At 42.1% G+C, this 17,920-nt stretch overlaps 1 pseudogene; it reads right to left on the reverse strand.

Moving 5' to 3' along the window:
- Nucleotides 1-17,079: 17,079 nt before the first annotated feature.
- On the reverse strand, nucleotides 17,080-17,604 carry LOC142436301 (stathmin pseudogene; annotated as a pseudogene).
- Between the last annotated feature and the right edge of the window lie 316 nt (nucleotides 17,605-17,920).

The raw sequence follows: 17,920 nt of genomic DNA on the forward strand, positions 1-17,920 counted from the left end.
TTAGAGATATTGGTCTATAATTCTCTACACCTGTGGGGTCTTTTCCCTGTTTGGGTATCAAAGTAATGCTGGCTTCGTAAAATGAGTTTGGGAGCTTGCCGTTCTTTTCTATGTTATGGAATACTTTGTGGAGGATCGGTGTCAGCTCTTCCCTGAATGTTTGGTAAAATTCTGCTGTGTAGCCATCTGGCCCTGGGGCCTTTTTCCTTGGTAGGTTTTTGATGACACTCTCTATTTCTTCCTTCGCTATGGGTTTGTTGAGGTTCTTGATCTCTGTCTCAGATAATCTAGGGATAGATTGTTTTTCTAAATATTTATCCATGTCTTCCAGGTTTCTGAATTCATTAGAATACAAACCTTCATAGTACTTTGTGATTATCCTTTTTATCTTATTGGGGTCTGTTGTTATTGCCCCCGATTCATCCCTCATCCTGGCTATTGATGATTGTTCCTTTCTATCTTTGGTAAGCTTTGCCAGGGGAGTGTCAATTTTATTAATTCGTTCATAAAACCAGCTTCTAGTTGCGTTAATCCTTTGCATTGTTCTTTTGTCTTCCCACTGGTTTAACTCTGCCCTGATTTTTATTATTTCTTTTCTCTTGCTATTGGAGGGGTAGTTCTGTTGACTCTGTTCTAGTTGTTGGAGGTTTTGTGTTAACATATCTGTCATACGCCTTTCTTCTTTTTTCATGTATGCATTCAGTGATATCAAGCTACCTCTGATAACTGCCTTTGCAGTGTCCCATAAGTTTTGATATGTTGTATGCTCGTTCTCATTAGTTTCTAGAAATTTCCTGATATCCTCTCTGATCGGGACCTTAACCCATTCATGTCGCAGGAGATCGTTGTTTATTCTCCAATCGGTGGCCCTTGCTTTTCTGGGTGCCCTCCTATTAATCTCCAGCTTTATGGCATGGTGGTCTGAGAAAGACGTCTGGATAAAATCTATGTGTTTGAATTCACTCAGGCTGGCCTTGTGCCCCAGCATGTGATCTATTCTTGAGAAAGATCCGTGTGGATTGGAGAAGAATGTGAAACCTTTTGCTTTTGGATGAAAGGCTCTATAGATGTCTATCAGGCCCTGTTGCCTAATTACATTGTTTAGCTCTCTGGCCTCTTTGCTGAGCTTCTTTCCCTGTGACCTGTCTTTCTCTGATAGTGGAGTGTTGAAGTCCCCCACTATTATTGTTGTTTCCGTGATTTCTTCTGTCATTTTTTTAATAGTTTGTTTGACGAAATTTGCCGCACCATTATTAGGTGCGTAAATATTCAGTATGCTTATTGCTTCCTGGTTTACTGAGCCTTTGAGCATTATGTAATGTCCCTCTTTGTCTCTTTTTATGTTTTGGATCTTGAGATCCATTTTTTCGGAGATTAAGATAGCCACTCCTGCCTTCTTGGAGTTACCATTTGCTTGGTAAATTTTCTGCCAGCCCTTTATTCTCAGCATATGCTTGTCTGCTTGCTTAAGGTGTGTCTCTTGCAGGCAGCAGATTGATGGGTTATGTTTTCTAATCCAATCCTCCAGCCGCTTTCTTTTAACATATGAATTGAGCCCATTTGTATTCAAAGTGATTATTACAATCGCTGGCTTCATGGTTGCCATATTCTGTTTTGTGTTTTGCGTCTTTACCTATCTTCCTTCATATCAGTGTACTGCGTTTGAGTGGAGGGTTTCTATCCTGTCCTCTTTTCCATCTGAGACCGTGTTGTCCTAGTACGTGTTGCTGGCATGTTGGCTTCTAGATGGAGATGGGCTATATGGTGGTCTCCTGGTGGTTCTAGTTGGAGCTTGATCTTCTGGCCATAGTGAGTCAGCCAGTATGTTCTGCAGGGTCGGGTGACTTGCAGTATATTTTTTGAGTTCTTCCTTGTCCTGGAAGACCCTTATCTTACCCTCTATCTTAATGGATAACTTGGCAGGGTATAGGATTCTGGGGGAGGCATTTTTATCTTTCAGTTTTTGGAAGATGTTGCTCCATTCTCTCCTCCTCTTCATGGTTTCTGCTGATAAGTCTGAGCATATTCTTACCTGCGCTCCTTTGTATGTGACTGTCTTCCTTTCTCTTGATGCTCGTAGAATTTTCTCTTTTTCCTCTAAGTTGGATAATTTTACAATTATATGCCTTGGCGTGTTCTTCTTGGTGTTTAGCTTAGCCGGTGTCCTCTCTGCTTCCTGTATGAGAGTCGGATTCTCCTTTGTTAGGTTGGGGAAATTTTCTTCCAGGAATTCCTTTGCTATCTTGGCGGTCGATTTGTGTGTTATGTTGTGTTCCGGTAGACCGATTATTCAAATATTATTCCTCTTCATAGCATCTGTCATTGATCTCAGGCTGTCTTCTGTTTCTTTAATTTTCCTGTCTGATTGTTTTTCTCGCTTGCTTCGTTTGGTTTGAGCGTCCTCTAGTTCACTGATACGGTTCTCAGCCTCCTCAAGCCTAGATATAGCTTCTGTGACCTTTTGTGTGGCCTCTGCTACCTCCTCTGTTAATTTCTGCAGTTCCTTTTGGTGGATAGTATTCATCCCCTCTATTGTGGACTTCATCCCCTCTATTGTGCATTTCACCCCTTCTATCGTTGCATCCTTATTTTGGTTTGCTTCTCTTAGCTCCTGTATTACTGCAAGCAGAGTTCTGAAGATTTCCTTTTGTGGCTGATCTATATCTGTTTCTTCTATGAGTGACGTTAGGTCTGTTAAAGTGCCTCGTTTTTCTGATTTTTTTGTTGGGAGTGATGTGGTCTGTTGATTTTTCCTTGATCCTTTAATAGGCCCCATGCTTCTGGGAGACAGGAGTAACCTTATTGTGTGGAGGCTCAGACCACTGTGCCATCTCCTGGGGTGGCTGGTGCCGTCTGTGGCAGGCTTAGGGCTGGCACTGGGGACCCAACAGGGCCCCAGGTGGTGAGAGCTGGCTGGAGCTCACTGACGGCTCCTCAGGGACTGCAAAGCCGAGACCCAGGCTCCACTGCAGGTGGAATGTTTGATCTGCCCGGGCTGTGAGCGGGCCCGGGGAGGCCACTCGGATAGCTGCGCAGGCAGCTGCGCAACACTTCAGGGAACAATGGTGTTCGCTCTCCGCCCTTTTAGTGCGAAACCGCAGGGGGCAATGGCGCCCTTCCTCCGCTCAGGCTCAGAGTCGCGGCCGCCGGGGTCCCCGCAGCACCCTGGGGAGGGCACCTACTCTTGTGCCTTGCGCAGGGAGGGGCCCTTGGTGGGCAGACTCAGCAGCGTGGGGCGCGGCGCTCCGCGGAAGCTCAGGGTCCGGGACAGGCGCGGGTTGGGCTATGGCTCCTGTTGGCGGGAAGTGCTCAGCGCAGGGTCCCCGCCAGGAGTGGAGCTGGTGCTAGGCTGCCAGGGGTGGGCGGGGGCGGGCGGGGGTGGGAGGCCGGCGCACGGAGGGCAGGTTGAGGGGTCCGCGGCAGCAGTGCGGGTGGATGGTCCCCCGTGGGGGTTGCCAGACAACCCGCGGGTCTGCTACCCTGAGCTTGGATGAATGGAGGGAGGGACGTGGGCCCGAGGGCAGATCGTTGCCCTGCGGGGAGAGGGGAACTGCGGGAGAGGAAAGCTTCTCTCCCAGTGGGGATCCGCGAGTGGGGAGTGGGCCGCTGGAGTAGGGGAGCGTGACCTGCTGCGCCTGTCTAGGCAGGGCAGGCAAGCGGCTCTGGGCTGGCGTCCGGTTTGGGGATGGAGCCTAGGCCGGTCGCCAGTGAGCTCACGGCAGCTTAGTGGCCAGAGATGTCCCACTAGTCCGGTCCTCTTTCACCTAGACCCCTGCTCCGGACAAATACGTGGGGTAGGACTGGGGTGCTGTCCCAGGGGGATATTTCACTCACCAGACTCTTACTATTCAGCTACCTGGTCGCCAATCCCGCTTTGTTTGTAGGAGCTCTCAGAGTATGCCGGTGTCCCTGTCGGCCATCTTCCCCAGCTCCCAAACTTATTTTTCTATGCTGACCTTATAACCTGTGAAATTGCTTAACCTTTCAATTAGTTCCAATAATTTTCTACTAGGACTTTTGGGCTTTCTATGTTTAGAGTAATATAGTCAGCAATTATAGAGAGTTTTACTTCTTTCCTGTCATTTTGAATGCCTTTATTTTACATTATATGATTGATAGCTATAGTTATGGGTTATAGCACCATGTGAAACAAGATTGGTATTAAATGGTATCCTTATATGGTTCCAATTTGAAAGGTGAATGCTTTTGTTTCCTCTCCATTGAGTGAAATGTTTGTCATTGATATTTCACTTTGCTGTTTTGAGTCTGATTAAATCTGTCTGAAATCACAGCAACACTAGATAAAACAGAAAGGAGCATAGGTCTTACTTCATCCTCACAGTTGTCATGTATGAGGCCTTTGTTACAGTTACTGTGCCATTCTATGATGTTAAAGGTCATCCTTATGCATTATCAAGCACAATATCTGGAAACATGTTAAAAGTCCTGAGATGAAGTAATCACACGCTTACTAGTTAGAATTAAGCATTATAATGTCAAACATTATGCTCACTGTCATGGGATTGGAATATCATGGCTTTCACACTCAGAGATGGAGGTGAGCTGGACTAGTGTGCAGCTGCATCATGATGTGAAACTTAAATTGGTCTGCTAACCTCCAGTAATGAGATAACTTTGTTCTGGAATGATCATGCTCAAGTAATGCCATACCCATCTGCATGCAAAACTGAACTAATTCAAGGAATTCCCATGGCAAAATATTAGCTTGTCATGTGCTTGAATTCCTGGATCATATGGAAAATCAAGAATCATTTTTGAAAAAGCTTATTCTCCTCAGCAAATTCTGGCCCAGAGAGGTCAAGTGACCACCAACTTGTGCTTGAATTTCCCCCATTGACATATGCAGTTTAACCATACAGTAAATGACTGGTGTCAACTCTAAGAATGGAGAAAAATGTTTGTGATCTTTGATATCAATGAGAACAAAATCTGAATGGGCATAACATTTTTAACATGTATAACTAGAGATAGTGCTAGTGATTTTATGGGCAATAATATGAAAAATATTCCAAATTCAGAAAATATGTGAGTGTTGGTATTAAATTCAAGGTTGTGATCCCTGAGCAGTTTGTGGGGAATCATAAGTAAAGCATAAATAGAGAGGAAGACTTTGGTTGTATGTGCTCAAATTTCAGGTGACCCAGAGTCCTCTGGGTAAGGGACATTTAAAAATGTCTGTGCTTATTCCACAAATTTTGAGGACCTGTATGGACTTCATTTAATCCAGAGTGCCTTTAGGTCTCAACTCAACATATTTTGGTTCAAGATATGAAATACTGTCCTTGGCTCATATCCTTACTTTGCCCTATTAAACAATTATTTCCCACTCCCTTCTCTGATGTAACTTTTCACTTTAAGTCATGGCACTTGACAGGTTTTACACTCTTTGGAATGCTCTCTGCCAAACAAAGGGTTTCTCTTCAGAATCTTGCAGTTCTTATAGAGTACAGAGTTACAACCTTGTCTTTTCTGGGGCTCAACTTTTCTGGGTAGCAGCTTCTTCTTACACTGAGGTTTTCCTTAGCCATCAGGTAGTGGGATGTAGTGATAGTGGTGCTTGTAAGAGCGGTGGGGTTTGTGATGATCATGGCCCAAATCTGGAAAAGACCGGGCTGATTCACATCAGTAGGAGGCCAATGCCTACTGGAGACATCCTGCCAGAGCCTCAGGGCATCTGTGCCTTAATAAAATACAGAGTCCGAAGTGGAGGACATCTTGTAGACCCCACATCTGGCTTATGACCACCTGACCTTAGGGATATGGACTGAAGTACACCCACCAACACTTGAGCATTTCCTCAAGCATTCAAGGGGTTTTGTTGGATGTTGTTGCAATTTACATTCAAGAAACACAAGGAAATATATGTAGGCAAGGAATAGGTGGGAAATGGTGCTGAATGACATCATGGAAGAGTTGGATATTTGAGGCATCATCAACCCCCAACTCCTTGGAATTGGTCTGGTATTAATATTACTAAAACATATTATTACCACATAGGAAAATTACCAAGGACTTTGAGGAGGTTGATTAAAAGTCATCCGTGCATAAAGAAAAATTGGGTTTTGGAGAGTGTGAGGTAATGGGAGATACTCTGGGGTGTACCTGCTGGTTCCAAGGAACCCTATACTGCCCAATCTCCAATGTACAGGATATATAAGAGCCTCAGTCAGGGCAGGAGCAATGAAGGGCTGAAGGGAGAGAATACTGGGCTCAGAAATGCTGGGCTTTCCTTTGTCCATTCGCACATACCTTTTAGTTGAAGTGCTCTCTCATTGCAGACTAACACACAGATGAGTTCAAAAGAAGAATTACCCTACAATGGCTCAGAAGAAAAAAAGGAGCCTCTATTTATAAGCATAAGTCTCCCTGCTATGCAAATCATTCTTCAGGCACACGTTTAAAATCCCACAACTTGGGCACTGAAAGCTATCAGTTCTCTTCTGACAGGGCTGTCTATCTCTTGGGAAAGCACAGCTGAGGGCTAAAGATGCTGTTGCTATGTGTTCTCCTGTGCCTGGTGACAGTTCCCCAAGGTGAGGGTCTCAGATGTCGGTGTTGAGTCTATGTGGATGGTTGTGACTGCAAGTGACTGACAGAGATCAATTATCTTTATTTACAGAAGTTCTATCAGAGATGCAGCTTCAGGATTCAGGTCCAGGACTGGTGAAGCCCTCCCAGAAGCTGTCCCTCATTTGCACTGTCTCTGGTGTCTCCATCACAAGTAGGAGTTATGACTCGAGCTGGATCCACCAGACTCCTGGGAAGGGGCTGCAGTGGATGGGAAGCTTATGGTATAATGGTGGTACAAAATATAACCCGTCCTTCCAAAGCTGACTCTCCATCACCAGAGACACATCGAAGAATCAGTTCTTCCTGCAGCTGAGTTCTGTGACTGCTGAGGACATGGCCCTTTATTACTGTACAAGGAACACAGTGAAGTGAAGTCAGTGTGAGCCCAAACACAAAACTCCCCTGCAGGGAAGACACTGGGCAGTAGGGGGCGTGCAGGACCCACTGAACATGGACACCCAGCCCTAGAGAAGCAGGCAGAGGTGAATGAAGGAGGATTTCCTGTTGGAATTAGGGCTTCCTCGCTCAGCTTTCAGCATCCCCAGAACAGGTTTCTCTTTTTTCCCCCCCCTAAGTGTTCTTCTCACTGCAGGCTTCGAAAGAGGAACTAGAATTCTCTGTTTGCAGTACAAATATTAAAAGTGACAATGATCCTCCATTGTCATCCTATGTGATTCATTTTCCTTCTTGACAAGCAGATTATCGTGGTCATTCTCACCCTGTTAGTCAAAGTATGTTGACGATGAAATACAGACATTTATAGATTCATGAGTAAAATGCATGATTTTAAAAGGCCTGAGCTCATTGCTCTATTAAAACCCAGGATAACACATCTCTGGATGTGTCTCTCTGCAATGTGCACTGTGGATACTGATTGATTAATATTCTTATGTCTGAGAAAATAATTGCAGTGACTTCTGATGCTAAACTTGTGACATGACTTTTGTGAAATTGCTCTTTGGGGTCATAATGAAGCGAACACTCAATGGAAGGACAACTTTGATTCCAAAATAAAGTAGCAGATGTGTCACAAGAAGAGGAAATGGCAGACCAGTATCTCAGAATGCTCTTTAGAATTGAGAATAATGAGACTTCTCACATATTTTGAATATGTTTTCAGGGCAACCAGTTCCTAGAGAAGAACATCCTCTATTGTAGAGTGTCAGCAAAATATAAGAATACCCTGAATTAGATGCACAGACGGGGGTGGCTGCAAAAATGGTCTCAGACTTAGGATCAAATGAGGACGGTTCAGGACTTCTCAGTTTATGTATTTGTGCTGTTGTACACGGAGGCACGGAGCATAAAACTTACTCAAATGTAATCAACAACATCCCTGATAATGAGTTGCAGGAATTGAGATTAATTCTGTTAGCCAAGTGTGAATACCTAAAATATTACTATAATACACCTTTTCATATTTACTATTTAACATTTGATACGTATACCATTCCTTATTAAGTTTACCTATACGTAGTTTAATATTTCCATTTTGATACACTTTTGCTTATTCTGGGTTTTAATACTTTCTGGATTTTTTTTTCATGTAGGGGTTTATACCTGTTGTATTTTGTCATTGTTGGTAGCCTTTTTTATTCCCTCTTATGTCTTTTTCTGTTTTTTGATTTATGAAACCCAAGATGGGGAAATCTACAGAGATAATAACTAGAATAAGGGTTCCTGGGGCCACAGTAAGGGAAATGGTGGTAAAATGGAATGTGATTGGTAGATTTATGTGCCAACCTGGCCAATAGGAACATGTGGTATTAATAAGGTTGCAGTTTGATTGGAGAGCAAAGAGATAAATGGCTCAGAAAGGTCACTGGTATCTCTCTTGCTCTCTGATAATCAGACCAGTGTGTGGCTGCCTTAGCTTGTTCTCTTCCTCAACTCCTAAGCTACACTGCCTTTGGGGCTGACAACCTGTAGATCATGTCGCTAGAGCTTGAGTTTCCTTTGAGACTAGCTTCGCCACGTTGCTGTTGTAGACATCACTTGAGCTTGGGACTGTTGGAACTTGTCATCCTGATGATTGTTGTTCACCCACCCTGCTGTTTGCTGCCTGTGGCCAGACTGTCTGCATTGCTCTATGGAAGACTCAGCTCTCTGCTTCCTTGATCCTGGACCCAGTGGTCGTTGTGAGTTGAACGCCTTCCAGTATATTATTTTTCCCATGGAAATGAATTGAACTGAGCCCTCTACACTGCTGTGTGGCCTAATTAACTGTTATATTCACACACACACACACACACAATCATAAGTATCCTGGTTTTGTTTATCTAGAGAACCCTGTCTAACACAGGGAGCTAATGTAAAGGATTTCAAGAAGGAAGAAAATGTTTTCAAACAGGTTGTGGTAGCAATTGTGAACACAGCTTGATAAGACTGAACGACAGAATGGTATGATGTCTAGATTTGATTCTAATAAAATGGTTTGAATGAGGGGAAAAAAAGAAAAGGTTTAAGGATCTTATTTGCTGACAAAATGATTTAAAAGGTTTTTATTTTGTATACTTCTGAAAATAACTTCTTAAAATATTTCATATGAAAAATGTACTTAATATTGATAACATGCTGTTTCTAATACATATTTCATAATAAATTTTGCCAATTTCTCAGTTTAAAAAAGGCAGTGTCTGAAAATGAGGAGCAGCTCTATTCTGTCCTAGAGGGTCGCTATGAGTCAGAATTCACTTGCTGCTAGTGTGTTATGGTAATTGAGTTTCTCAATTTGTATCTTATTTTGGTTGCTGATCTCCATTAGTTTTTTTTTCTGTGTATTCTGTATTTTGTCTAATCATAGTTAATATTATTGTCAGGAATTGCTCAATTCTTTCCATTATCCTGGTCTCCAAAGAAATTATTACATTCTGTTTTTATTTTAATTATGCCCTTTTTTTCTGTAACATCATTTATACTATTATGTATAATATTTTAATAACATGTTAATGGGTTTCCTTTTAAATATACATTTTATTGGTTGTTCTTCAATTTTCTATGTAACTTTATACAAATAAACTTATTTATCCTTCCAGTTGATTTATTCCTTTTTATATATCATTTTATTGGGGTCTTGAACAGCTCTTATAACAATCTATACATATATCCATTGTGTCAAGCACCTTTGTCCATATATTGCCATAATCATTTTCAAAACATATTCTTTCTACTTGAGCCTTTGGTATCAGCTCATTTCCCACCCACTCCCACCCTCCCTCATGAAAACTTGATAGTTTATAATATTTTTTCATGCCTTACACCAAACGCTGTCTCCCTTCACCCACTTTTCTGCTTTTCGCCCCCCTGGGAGGGGATTATATGTAGATCATTGTGATCATTCCCTCTTTCTCCGCCCCACCTCCCTGCTATCCTCCTTTATCCCTACTCTTATTATTGGTCCTGAGGGTTTTATCTGTCTTGGATTCCCTGTGTTGTGAGCTCTTATCTGTAGCAGTGTACATGTTTTGGTCTACCAGGATTTGTAAGGTAGAATTGGGGTCATAATAGTGGGAGGGGAGAGCATTAAATAACTAGAGGAAAGTTCTATGTTTCATCGGAGCTATACTGCACCCTGACTGGGTCATCTCTTCCTTGTGAACCTGTGAGGGGATGTCCAATCTGTAGACAACTGGACAGTCCCTTATTTTGTAGTGTAAGGTCATCATAACATTATATTTCTGTTGAACCAATTGAGAAGTCGCCAGCAAAACACAGTTTACACAGAAGCGTTGGATGCAACAGCAGTTTGCTCTCACAGAGAAGAGATAGAGCTAGCTCCTCATCAGGAGTGGGCACAAATCTCCACAGTCAGTGGTTTCACCCTGGGGCCAGTGCAGGGATGGGGGTTTGCAAGTATCCCTCTTTTGTGCTGCAGTTGAAGAACTGTGTTCCCTCCACAACAGCAAAGATAAAGAAATGGGTTTATGCTATGAGCTCAAATCTGCAGGAAATAGTGAGTTTGTTTTGTTGTTGCTGCTGTTTTGTGTGTTCCATGTAATGTTCATAACAATCAGTTTGGGGACTGTTAGCATGGGTTCAGCCGAAGGTAGAGGGGGTAGGCTGTAGGACACCAGACACTAAGGAGTGTTTTTGAATACAGAAGCCCTGGAAAGGCAGTCATTCAGCAAGGTCATCATACCCCAGTAGCCAGACTGACAATTTGATGCTAATCATGTCTGGTTCTGTCATGGACTCCAGAGAAGGAGGCAACAGATTGTCAACTTCCCCAATTTCCAATTCCTATTGGAGTTTATCTCAGGTATATTTTGTTGTTGCAGGTAACACTCTTGAATTTTTGTTTTATGTTTTTCTGTTTTACAGTAGATAAAACTTGGGATTGATAAACATATAGAGAAAGCAAGTAGATTAAGGGTTTCGGTGGGTGGTGGCATGGGAGGACATAAACGGGAACTGAAGTCAAGGAATTCAAGAAGGAAGATGATGTTTTGAAACGGATTGTGGTAGCAATTGTACAATACTGCTTGATGTGAGTGAACTGTGGAATGATATGATATCTCTATTAGTACCCAATAAGATGGTTAGGAGGAAAATTAAATAAAGATTATTTATTCCATTGCTAGAAGTTTTTTGTAAATTCAAGTTCCTGGCTTATATCAAAATCTCTTTTACTGTTCATTATTTAAATGTTTGTTTGTTTTTTGAATGTTGTTATACTGGGATGAATTTCCATCAGTTTATAATTATGTGTGACTATCTGTCACTTATTTTTTCATGATACACATATGTAACAAAAGGCCATTTGTAAAATTCTTCTCATGCATAATTCAGTAACATTAGATTATCATTGTGTTAAACAATTACCAATATTTGCAAAGTTCCCTATCATACGTATAACACAAACCCAGACAAAAGAATTCTGGCTTGATAATTTCCTCCTTAACATGGAATAAATAGCTATAAATCTAATACTTCAATTACTTTGAATAAAAGTCTGCTTCAAAAACTTTCGCTCCACCTTTGGAAAGAATAAAGCCTAAACTCTGTTCAATGTCTTTCAGTCAGATATCTTTTTTAATGAATACTTTGTTGTGGCATATCAAATCTAATATAAATATCAATATCTATAGATCATACTTCCTTCCACTACAGCCAACTCAACCAATTCAGAGTGCTTGCAACCTTCAGGCCTCCACAAAGCTTTCAGTGTGTGGGAGAATCAGTGTGAGACCGGGCCTAAAACTAACCTCAAGAAGAAAGCTGTCCTGCAGGGGTGTTAGAGACCCACCCCCTCCTGGAGCAAGTGAAGAAAGAAGTGAGGACAGGAGCCTGGGTAAGGACTGCAGTGGCTGGTCAGCGAAAACTGCTGTGCTGAGCACTTTGGTAGCTCTACTGCCCATGGCAGGAAACCAGCTGAGAGAACTCCAGGGAACACCTCTGACAATGAGCACGAATGCTTTGGATCAGAGAAAATGTTTCTCTGTGGTCCCCAAAAGGTGGAAGACAGTGTAAGCTCATTGAATACCTCTCCTGTATGTGTGATGGGATGCTGTCAGCAGGGGGCTCTCAGAACACATTGAGCCCAACATACACGTGGGTACTACCATATATACTCGTCTATAAGCTGAGATTTTCAGCACAAAAATGTGCTGAAAACCTGGAGTTCGGCATATACATGGGTCAGTGGTACCCCAGTGAGATGTAACATTTCGCTGCACCCTTCACCCCCTGGTAATGGGATGAGCGCCCGTTATCTTGTGGGTGATTGCCGTTTGTCCACTGTTCATTCAAAGTCGCGTTGACACTGCAGGTCTTTGAATGTTTGTTTACTCACATTTAACCAATCACAGCCGTCCTAAGATATGGACAGCTCCAATTGGCAGAAGCACCCATACTGATTCACTTTCGCTGGCAGCTGAACTGGTAAGGATGTTTCTGTGGCTGTGCTTTGTCTCTCCCCTCTGGTGTCTATGCTAATTTACATCCTGCATGCCCCATCTACACAGACTCCCTCCTGCCCCTCCTACCATCTAACGCATCATGTAGGGGGTGGGGGGCAATACCATGAAAAATCTTTTTCAAAGTCTTATTTTTTTATCCTATTAGATATGGATACTCTTCAACCAAAACAAAAACGCCAGTCATATGAGCCTGGTTTCAAAATGAAGGTTGTGTGAAGAGCAGAAGAGAGCAATAACAGTATTGCAAGTAGTGAATTCTATGTTGATGAAAAGCAAGTAAGGGAATAGAGGAAAATGAAGGCTGACTTGAAACAGATTCCAAAGCTAAAAAAAGCTCATTGTGGTTTAATTTCTTTTTGTGGGGCTCTAGAGAGTGAATTACATAAATGGATTATGGAGTATCATCAAAATAGTTACTGTGTAACACGCATGGGAATCCACATACGTGTTCTACAGATGGCTAAGGATGACAAATATAAAGCACCAGACATTGAAAAATTTGTTGCATCAGAAGGATGGTGTACCCACTTCATGAATAGGTTTGGCCTACTATGTTTGAGACAAAGAACAAAGATTTCCCAGAAATTGTCACAAGACCTTGAAGAAAAAATTATGTCACTCCAGTCATTTATTATAAAACAAAGAAGGATTTATAACTTTGACCTGGCAGATATTGGGAATGTGGATGAAACTGCCATAACTTTTTATCTTCCAAGCAACAGAACTGTGGCAAGTTTAGGAGAAAAAAAGACATTTTTCTCAAAACCACAGGAAATGAAAAAAACAAACAAACACTTTACAGTTGTTCTATCATGTTTGGCTAATGGAACTAAGCTCCACCCTGTCATTATTTTTAAAAGGAAGACTTTGCCTAAGAAGATCAATTTCCCACCAAGAATTACTGTGCATGCACATGTTAAAGGCTGGATGGATGAAGACGGAACAAAAAAAAATGGCTGTAAGAAATTTGGAACCGATGACCAGGAGCAGCCTTAAAGAAAAAGCCATCACTACTTGTTTGGGATATGTTCAGAGCCCAACTGTCGGATGACATTAAAAAAAAAAAGGCAAAATCTATTAAAGTTACTTTAGCCGTTATTCCAGGTGGGCTTACATCTGTACTGCAGCCTTTGGATGTATCTTTGAATAAACCTTTTAAAAACCATGTGTGAAGGATGTGGCATGAATGGATGTGATCTGGCCAAACCTGACTAACAAAAGGATGAAATCTCATGAAGCCTGACAGAGTTAAAAGCAAAGTGGTTTCTAGATGCATGGGAAGACATTCCAGAAGATATGTTGTGATGTGCCTTCCAGAAATGTAGTATTAGTAATGCTAATGGCAGTGAAGACTGTGTTTTGTGTGAAAATGACAGCAGTGATGGTGATGACGGCGATCTCAGTGAGGAAAGCATCTATGATGACCTCACACCAGCTGAAGCTCTGCATTAGGATACGGATGATGATGAGGAATCCAGTTTTGAAGGATTTTACTCTTTACATTTTAGCTAGGTTGCTGATTGAACTCAGGGAATAGTACCCTTAAGGTATCATTGTTCATACCTTATTGTTTTTGTTGAACCTATTTTCCACTTACTGTGTTGGTTTACTAATGTTAAATGACTTGTTGTCCTTTTATTTGTTTTTTATTTAAAATAAATATTTGAATACATTACCCCCACTGATGTCTCAATTTTTAGTAATTTTATTTTCACTTGTTTTGATTATTGAAATTCACCAATAGCTTCTGCATTTTTCCAGCCTAGGCTTATACTCGAGTCAATCAGTTTTTCTGGTTTCCCAGGTAATAATTAGGTACCTCGGCTTATACTCGGGTCAGCTTATATTCGAGTATATACAGTAATTTTTCCTTTGGGGAGGAAAAATTACTGTATTTCTGTGGTTTCTTTTAACACCATAAACAACCTTGTTGTTAGGGTTTTTTGTTTGTTTTAATTCAATCTCTAATTCTGTATGAAAACTTCGAAGTACCCTTTACTCCTTTCCAAATATTCTGCAATATCCTAGGGGAAAGGAGCTTTAGGGATGACAGATAAGTGTTTCCCTTTGTGCTCAGATGTGTGACGAGATTCAGGAAAGCCCAGCCTTGATTCCATTATGTTGTGATTATGTTAGAAAGGGTTCTCTAGATGAAAAAACAAACAAACCAGAACATATGATTATACATCAATATCTATCAATTTCTCTCTATTTATATAACATAAGAAATAAACAGTTAATCTATAAAGCAGCGCAAATGGCTCAGTGCAACTCACTTCCCTACTGGCAGTCCTTCAGGTCTTGAGGGCCACAGGGTAGTCCTCTGTAGAGCAATTCAGATTATCTTGGCACAGGCAGCAAACAGCAAGGCAGTTGACAGGATCCAACAGTCCCAAGCTCAAGCGATATTACTCCAGTAGTGTGGTGAAGCAGTTTTGAAGGAAACTCAAACTAAAGCAACACAGTCCATGGGTTAGGTGTCCCACAGGTAGTGTAGTTTGTAAATTGAAGCAGAGAGCAAGCTATGGCAACCACACACTGATCTGATCATCACAAAGCAAGAGACAAGAAAGGTGAGGCTCACCAAGCCATTTACCTCTCTGCCCTTCAATTAATCCAACGTGTGTTCATTGGCCATGTTGGCACAATAAACCTACCTATCACAATGAGGATATTCTCTATAATTTCACCATAGCATCTGGGTAATTATGATAGTAATGGATGTAAAGCAACATTAAACATAAAATATGAACAAATGTTCATATGATTGGTAAAGTGAAAACCTGAGAGAGAGGACTATGTTCTCCCAAAGACAACATCCCCATCACCATGTAATTCCCAGAGCCAGGGGCCTCCATTGATCCCTTTTCAACTTTACATAACTATGTGCCTCCCACATGCAAATACATAATATGCAGCCATGTGAAACCACAGCACATGTACTTAAATTCGTATTCTTTCTCACCCTGGAGAGCATTTTCTGGGCGTCATGAATCTTATCCACATGAACATGAATTATGTGTGGACTTTCCTTTTTCTGGTGGAGACTCTGGCTGGTGAGTGCTTCAGGGATTCACACAGGAAGTCTGGGGATGCAGCATCTGAACACATGACCTACTGTTGCTCTTTTTATCTACAGGTGTCCTGGCTCAGGTCTAGTGACAAGAGTCAGACCCTGGACTGGTGAAGCCTTCACAGGCACTGGCTCTCACTTGTGCTGTCTCCAGATTCTCTTTAACCAGCTCCGATGTCAGCTGGATCCGCCATGATTCAGGAAAGGGACTGGAATGGGTTGGTGATATACAGAGGGGTGCTAGCACACACTATAATCCAGCTCTCCAGTCTCAAGTCAGCATAACCAGGGACACCTCCAAAAGTAAAGTTTATTTAAAACTGAGCTCTGTGAATCCTGAGAACACAGCCGTGTATTACTGTACTAGAGGCACAGTGATGGGAATTCAGTGTGAGCCCAGACACAAACCTCCCAGCAACAGGCCATGGTTTCAGTAGATGCAAGGGCTGAGGTCAGTGATGCTTTCCTCTCAGAAGCTGTGGTTTCCCCACCTTGTCAGCACCTCTCTAGGGACACCATGCACAGACTCAAGAGAAGCTTCATGCCTCTGAACATGATTTATTTTCCTTGGAATGGGCTTTGTCTCTCTTTCACCATCTTCCAAAGACAGATTTCACAGTAATAGTAATTGATGAGATATCACTTTACAACTAGTTAGTTCAGGCAGGTGTCCTCAAACTACAGCCCGCAGGCCACATGTGGCCCACCGAGGACATTTATCTGGCCCGCCAGGTGTTTTTACCCCATTTGTTTTTGACTTCAAAATAAGATATGTGCAGTGTGCATGGGAATTTGTTCTTTTTTTTTTTTAAACTATGGTCCGGCCCTCCAACGGGTCTGAGGGACAGTGAACTGGCCCCCTGTTTAAAAAGTTTGAGGACTCCTGTTTCAGGGTACCAACTAGTGCCATTTGTTGTCAAAGCTATAAATATTTCATGTAGAAAAAAAATTCTCATGTGGAGTCCCAAATTGTCTCTATACCCTCAGATTTATCTTGAACCTTCTTGTAATAAATAATCACAAATGTAGTTTTTTTTTCACTGCCACCAGCAGCACTGTGCAGTTTTATTAACCATTCAAGTACAGTAGCATCTGGTAAAATCGGGACAGAACTGGGATTTAAAAGCAAACAGATATTCAGCATCTAACAGTTTTGAGAAGCCACTACATACTCTTTCACAAACATGTTTCCACGGGGCCAATACAGTGCTAGCCATTCACCCAGCGCACTGAGTGCACCGAAGTAGAAAAGAGGCAACAAGAAAAATAGCTACGTTAGAAACACTCCAACACTTTAGAAAAAAAGAGTCAAACACTTTTTGTTTCTCCCCTTTAGCCCCTAAAACAACATCACATGGTCTGGATCTACCTATTTACGTCCTACGTTGGCTTCTAGTCTTTGTCAGGAGGGAAATAGTAATAGTAGTAAAATGACACTGGCCAGCACGGTCTTTGGATCTCGAGGAGGGAGGGGAGAAAGTCAGTCCTCAGGACAAGCTAGTCGGCTGCAGTCTCATCGGCGGGGTCTTTGCATTCCTTGTTCTTCCGCACTTCTTCCACGTGCTTGTCCTTTTCTCCCAAGCGCTCCAGCTTGGCCACCATTTGTGCTTCTCGGTTCTCTTTGTTGGCTTCCATTTTGTGGGTCAGCTTCTCCTCGGCCATCTTGCTGAAGTTGTTGTTCTCCTCGATTGCTTTCTGCAGCACCTCCTTCTCGTGCTCCCGCTTCCCGGCCAGCTGCTTCAGGACCTCCGCCTCATGGGACTTGCGTCTTTCTTCTGCAGCTTCTAATTTCTTCTGAATTTCCTCCAGGGAAAGGTCCTTCTTCTTTGGAGGAGAAAGAGGGAATTCTGGGACGGCCTCTTTTGAACGGGGGCTGAGTATCAGCTCAAAGGCCTGGCCAGAGGCCCACTTCTCCAGTTCTTTCACCTGGATATCAGAAGAAGCCATGGTGAACAGAAGACAAGAGACTGGCAGTGTACGCTCTGCAATCCACTGGGAAGGAAAGCCCTGCTCGGTCCGAGCCGCCTGGCCACACTCTCACAAATGTAGTTTTATGCAATCATTTTGGCTTAGAAGGCCCTAGAAAATATTGTCTATCCAAATATTGTTGTTTGAAAGCAAATAATTATTAAGAAGATCCTCAAAAAAAGAAAATAAACTCACCCAAAAGTGAAAGACCGCATACAAAGTATATATATATATATATATATATATATATATATATATATATATATATACACACACACATTCTAATATGACACAAGGATGGTGATACTTTATTCACATACTTTGGACATGTTGCCCAGAGAGGCCAGTCCCTGGAGAAGGCCATCACGAG

The sequence above is a fragment of the Tenrec ecaudatus genome, unplaced genomic scaffold (assembly GCF_050624435.1).
Source record: "Tenrec ecaudatus isolate mTenEca1 unplaced genomic scaffold, mTenEca1.hap1 Scaffold_208, whole genome shotgun sequence".
NCBI classification, from domain to species: domain Eukaryota; kingdom Metazoa; phylum Chordata; class Mammalia; order Afrosoricida; family Tenrecidae; genus Tenrec; species Tenrec ecaudatus.